Consider the following 7,010-nt stretch of genomic DNA (forward strand, 5'->3'; position numbering starts at 1 on the left):
CACAAGCTAGTGGTGAAGACATGATATTGCCCGCTATTTAACTGCTTAGGATTGCTTTGATAACCCGACTGCTGCTGCTGGTTGCCCTGATGGTTGTAACCTCCCTAGTTGCCCTGGTTCCCTTGATTGCTGTGCCCGGTTTGATTGCCCTGAAATCCTGAACCGGAGCTGCCGCCTCCATAACCCGGCCCGTGGAAACCACCTCCTGAACCGCCAGGCGGGCCATTATCGTACTAAAACATATTGGAGTTCTTGAAATCTCGCATGATATAACAATCCTTCCAAAGATGCGATGCTGGCTTCTCCTTTGATCCATGCTTTGGATAGGGTTGATTTAACAGGCGCTCCAAATTGGGGCCTGAACCTCCGCCCCTCTGGGGCTGCTTACCCTTACGGCGCTGACCATTCTCCTGAGCATTGGTGTTAGCCACAAATTCCAAACTGTTGTCGGCCTTGCGCTTACCATTATTCCCATGGCCTACCAGATTATGCTGCTGACCCTTGGTGTTGCCGTTCTTTTCCCCTTTCCCCGGTTTGTCCTCCTCTGAGTCAGGGTCTTTGGTATTATCTGAATCGACATACTTAACCAAAGCGGCCATAAGCGTTGACATATCATTACAGTGACGTTTGAGCCTTCCTAACTTCTGTTTGAGCGGCAGAAAATGGCAATTGCCCTCTGAGGGAGTCCTGGATTAGGGGGTGTCCGGGTAGCCGGACTATACCTTCAGACGAACTCCAGGACTATGAAGATACAAGATTGAAGACTTCGTCCCGTGTCCGGATGGGACTTTCCTTGGCGTGGAAGGCAAGCTTGGCGATGCGGATATTTGGATCTCCTACCATTGTAATCGACTTTATGTAACCCTAACCCTCTCCGGTGTCTATATAAACCAGAGGGTTTTAGTCCGTAGGACAACTTCATATACAACAATCATACCATAGGCTAGCTTCTAGGGTTTAGCCTCCTTGATCTCGTGGTAGATCTACTCTTGTACTACCCATATCATCAATATTAATCAAGCAGGACGTAGGGTTTTACCTCCATCAAGAGGGCCCGAACCTGGGTAAAACATCGTGTTCCTTGCCTCCTGTTACCATCCGGCCTAGACGCACAGTTCGGGACCCCCTACCCGAGATCCGCCGGTTTTGACACCGACATTGGTGCTTTCATTGAGAGTTCCTCTGTGCCGTCGCAATCAGGAAGGATGCCTCTTCCCGTCTTTAAAGATGGCGCCGTTACTAAGGGAGCCTTGGCTGTCGGCCAAACTCTCCGGCTAGGCGGTTTTCTCATGACCGCCTGTTCGGCCGTTGCGCCGACGGTGACCTCTCGGGTCATCAAAAGCAATCTTCACATCAGCTCGGAACTCATCGAGCAGTTAGATCCAATGGAGCTCTCTTCCGTAAATGAGCTCTTGGATCGCATCGCCGCCTTGGGGGTCACTACGGATTATGACCAGGTTGGGCTTAAACCCGATCTAAGAGAAATTAATTCTCCCCAAGTCACCCATCATGTTGCCGTGGTAGAGGCACAGTGCGGTGACTCTTCATCTATCTTAAGGACTAGCTACGTCCGGATTCCCGATCCCTCCAAGCCGGATACCCACGGAGGGGAGGATGTAACTCAAGACCTGAACTTAGAATCAGGCAACGGGCTAGATTCACTGGACAACATCCAAGAATCCAAACTTCAGAGTTCGGAAACTCCTTGGCCTCTGAGTCTTAGATTGGATGAAGTTCCGGATTTAATTCCACCCACCACCCAAACATAAGCGATCTATCCCAAATCAGGCAAAAGCCCGAAGAAACAGTACATCATTACTGGGCAAGGTTCCTCCTGGTTATGAACAGGATAAAGGACTGCCGCGAGGAAGACGCAATCTCAATCTTCTGCAATAATTGCACGGACAAGGGAATCCTCAACGCCACAGGTCGTCGTGATCTTACACGCTTCGCTGACTTGGCAACCATAGTACAAAAGTACTGTGCGATGGAAAGCGCCCGGAAAACCGAAACTAAATTTTGGGACAATCCGGCCCTGAATAGAAACCTCGTCCGAAATAAAAGGGTGCATCATCATTAGACACCCGGGTTAAAAACCAAAAAACCAAAACCCTCTACAGGGCATGGAACCGTACAGGAGGGATGGCTTAATGGACCCTTTAAAATTCATAGTACAGAGGACGCCACACCAACCCATAGCCTTAGAGCATGTTGGATACTCTGGCAGGTGGCCAAAAGGGGCAAAGATCTCCTAATTACGGAGCCCGCAGAAAGCCACCTCAGGGACTCCAGTACAGTCTTAACAGTCTTTGAGACTTTCGCATCAAATAATATGCGAAAAAGAACACTCCGCAGCCTCGCCGAAGTCTATCAAGTAGCAACAATAAACCCATGGAGTGACACGGCTATTACTTTTAACGCCAGTGATGAACCTAAATTCCGAACAGCTCGAGCACCAGCCGCATTGGTACTCAGTCCTATAGTGGACGGCTTTCGCCTCACCAAGGTACTCATGGACGGAGGCAGCGGATTGAACCTCATTTATGAGGAAACCCTTCAAAAAATGGAAATAGACTGGAACCGCATTGAGCGAAGCAGCACAACCTTTAGAGGAATAATCCCCAGCCGGGAAGCGCGCTGTACAGGAAAAATCACACTAGATGTGGTGTTCGGCACGCCGGATAATTATAGGTCCGAAGAGGTCACATTCCAAGTGGCCCCGTTCAGTAGCGGACACCACGCTCTACTGGGGCGGGAAGCGTTTACAATCTTCCAAGCAATACCCCATTACGGGTACATGAAGCTCAAGATGCCCGGGCCGAACGGAATCATCACTCTCGGTAGTGATCCGGACATAGCACTCCGCGCCGAAAACAAGACAGCCGCATTGGTCCTTGAGGCACTGTCCGAAGCCCTAGCGGCTGAGGAACTGACTACGCTGCGCTCCACGGTAAACAGGGACGATGTGATACTCGACAAAAGATCCAAGTCCACCTCCTTTAAACCAGCGGATGAAATAGTCAAATTCCAGGTCCATCCAACGGACCCCAATAAAAGAGCTTCCATCGGGGCACGATTAAACCCCGATGTAGACGCTGCACTGCGAGAATTCCTACGGGAGAACTGGGACATTTTTTCCTGGCACCCTTCAGACATGCCAGGAATCCCACGCAGGCTGGCCAAACACAGCTTAAATATCCTAAAAGGATTCAAACCTGTCAAACAAGCCCTTCGGCGTTTCTCTGAGCCCAAGAGACAGGAAATGGGAGAGGAGCTAGCCAAACTATTGGAGGCCGGATTCATCAGAGACATAAAACATCCGGACTGGCTAGCAAACTTGGTGATGGTACCAAAGAAGGACAAATCCTGGCGCCTGTGCGTTGACTTCAAAGACCTTAACAAGGCTTGCCCAAAGGATCCCTTCCCCCTCCCCCGCATCGATCAAATTATCAACGCCACTGCAGGACACGATTCATTGTGCTTCCTCGACGCATACTCCGGTTACCATCAAATCAAGATGGCCGAGTCAGACCAAGCCGCAACGGCATTCATCACCCCATACGGCCCATTCTGCTTCAACACAATGCCTTTCGGGCTCAAAAACGCCGGCGCAACATATCAGCGCATGATTCAGACATGTCTGGCAAACCAGATCGGCAAAACAGTAGAGGCATACGTGGATGATGTGGTCGTAAAAACAAGACATGTCGAATCTCTAGTAGACGACTTGAGGCTTACATTTGACAACCTCCGAGCATATGACATCAAGCTAAATCCGAAAAAATGCATTTTCGGCGTTCCAGCAGGAAAGCTCTTGGGCTTCATTGTATCCGGTAGAGGAATCGAAGCAAATCCAGCCAAGATCCGAGCTTTGTCACAATTGGATGTCCCAAAGGACCTCAAACAAATACAAAAATTAACCGGATGCGTGGCGGCTCTAAGCCGCTTTATCTCCCGTTTGGGAGAAAAGGCGCTACCCCTCTATCGCCTCCTTCGGCGCACCGAACACTTCGAGTGGACGGATGCCGCCACGGCCAGACTCGAGGAAATAAAAGCCATATTGGCAACAAACCCTATCCTGGCCGCGCCAAACATCGGCGAACCAATGCTATTGTACATTGCAGCAACCCATCAAGTTGTTAGCGCAGCACTCGTCATCGAGCGGGAAACGGATGGACACAAATTCCCCCTTCAAAAGCCGGTTTACTATGTGTCCACTGTCCTCACCCCATGCAAATCACGGTACCCACATTATCAAAAGATTGCATATGCGGTATTCATGGCATCCCGGAAGCTACGACACTACTTTCAAGAGTGTTCAATCACAGTAGCATCGGAAGTACCACTCAATGATATTATAAACAACCGTGACGCAACGGGCCGGATTGCAAAATGGGCCATTGAGCTCCTCCCGTTCGACATAACTTATAGGCCACGGCGAGCTATCAAGTCGCAAGTTTTGGCCGACTTCGTCGCAGAATGGACGGAGGCCGAACTCCCTAAAGAGTACGGCACATATTCAAACTGGATCATGCACTTCGACGGTTCCAAAATGTTGGCCGGACTAGGGGTCGGTGTCGTTTTGACGTCCCCCATAGGAGACATAGTTCAATATGTACTCCATATTATGTACACGGGCTCCAACAATGCAGCCGAATATGAGGCCCTTTTACATGGTCTTCGGATGGCAGTATCCATGGGCATTCAACGCCTAGAGGTGCGCGGGGATTTGAACCTCGCGATATCCCAAATAAATGGAGACTTCAATGCCAAGGATCCAAAAATGGCAGCTTACCGCAATGCCGTCCTCAAAATATCAGCTCGGTTTGAAGGGCTCGAATTTCACCATATAGCCCGAGAAAACAATCAGGCGGCAGACATCCTGGCACGCATCGGCGCAAAATGCGATGCGCCCCCCCCAACATCTTCCTGGAAAGGCTGTTCAAGCCATCCGTAGTATGGGAAGGGGAACATGGCAATATTAGCCCGGACCCAACCGCACTGTCCGACGCCAAACAATCTGACATAATCGGAGGCTCTGCCAATGAAATCACAACCTCAGCCCACGTACTAATGGTCGTTATCGCCCTGTGGACAGAACCATTCCTAGCCTACCTTACTAGGCAGGAACTCCCAGAGGACCAAAACGAGGCACGCTGTATAGTGCGGCGATCTAAAGCCTATAAAGTCCATGAGGGAGAACTTTATAAGAAAAGCACTACCGGAGTCCTTCAAAGGTGCATCTCCGAAGAGGAAGGGCGGAACCTGCTGGCTGAAATTCATGCCGGACTCGGTGGCCATCACGCCGCAGCCCGGTCCCTTGTAAGCAAGGCTTTCCGTACAGGCTTTTATTGGCCGACGGCCCGGGCGGACGCTCAGGACTTGGTCCAATGATGCGTCGGTTGCCAGCTTTTTGCAAACCAAAGCCATATGCCACCCACCGCCCTCCAAACTATCCCCATCACTTGGCCTTTCGCGGTCTGGGGGCTTGACATGGTGGGACCCCTTAAAGCCGGAACCCACAAGAAAAAATACTTACTGGTCATGGTGGATAAGTTCACCAAATGGATAGAAGCCAAGCATGTTAAGACGGCCGAATCTGGACCTGTGATAGACTTTATATCCAGGGTCGTACACCGTTATGGCGTCCCCCACAGCATCATCACCGATAATGGCATGAACTTTACGGCCGACGAGGTAAAACTCTGGTGCAAAAACATGGGCATCAAGCTCGATTATGCTTCCGTCTATCACCCACAAACTAACGGTCAGGTCGAACGTGCAAGTGGTCCCATCATGAGCGGCATCAAACCCAGATTAGTGCGGTCCCTCAAGGAATCTAACACGCACTGGGTAGAGGAGCTCGACTCCGTACTCTGGGGGCTGCGGACCACGCTGAATCGCACCACCGGATACACACCATTTTTTATGGTGTACGGCGTAGAGGCAGTCTTGCCCTGTGACATAATTCATGACTCACCTCGAGTGCGCATGTACGAAGAAAGCGAAGCCGAGCTCGATTGGCAGGACAGTTTGGACGCCTTAGAGGAGGAGCGCGACGTGGCAAAAGCCCGTTCCGCATTCTATCAACAGCAGGCTCGAAGATATCAAAGCAGAGAAGTGCGGGCCAAAAACTACAACGTTGGCGAATTAGTTCTACGCCTGCCGGACAAGAAAAAGGACAAGCTGAAGCCCAAGTGGGAAGGTCCCTTCATAATCGACCAAGTCCTGACTGGTGGAGCATACCGCCTGCGAGATGCGTCAGATAACCGACTCGAGCCGAACCCATGGAACGCAGCCCGTCTCCGAAGATTCTATGCCTAGCGCCGGACTCTGTGTTTGTCTCCTTCCTCTGTCCATTTTTTACATTTTCTGTCTTACATTTCTCTCCTTCCCCTTTTTTATTTTTTAGCCCTTAAAGGCTCCTCAAGTGACGTGCTACTCGCGCTCATTAAACCTGGGGGCTTCTTTAACAGAAGCTTATTTACACGGGCTTCACGCCCACCACATGTGTCAAACTTCCGCATGTACCTTTTCTTCACCATTATATGCATCGATATGACTTAAGTTTTGGCCAAGATGGGTTGCCTGGCTCCTGTGCTTACCCCTACATTCCCGATTGTTCGGCTAGGTGGTAAAGGGAGCACCCCTGCGATTGTTACTGCCGGATCAGCCGGATGTGTACCTCAGACTGGGTGAAGCCGAAAGCTAGCGTTCTTAAGGGAATATTCGGTCAGTGAACTAAAAGATGACCTTTTTTACTTATTTATATATATGCCCCCAGATGATTTTCTTGCGTTTGCAGTCCGGACATGCACTTTAGGGCATGCCTCCCAGAGAAAGGAACCCCTAACGGAACTATTCTCTCTGGAAGATGTTTCCTACTAACCATGTAATATAACATAACTAGTTGGGCACTTGTCTGATAAAGCACTAATGACCCCTACGCCTGGTCTCCACGCATACCCCGGTTCTTACATAACCGGTAGGGTATTCGGACACACTCCGGA

The sequence above is a fragment of the Triticum urartu genome, chromosome 2, assembly GCF_003073215.2.
Source record: "Triticum urartu cultivar G1812 chromosome 2, Tu2.1, whole genome shotgun sequence".
Classification (NCBI taxonomy): domain Eukaryota; kingdom Viridiplantae; phylum Streptophyta; class Magnoliopsida; order Poales; family Poaceae; genus Triticum; species Triticum urartu.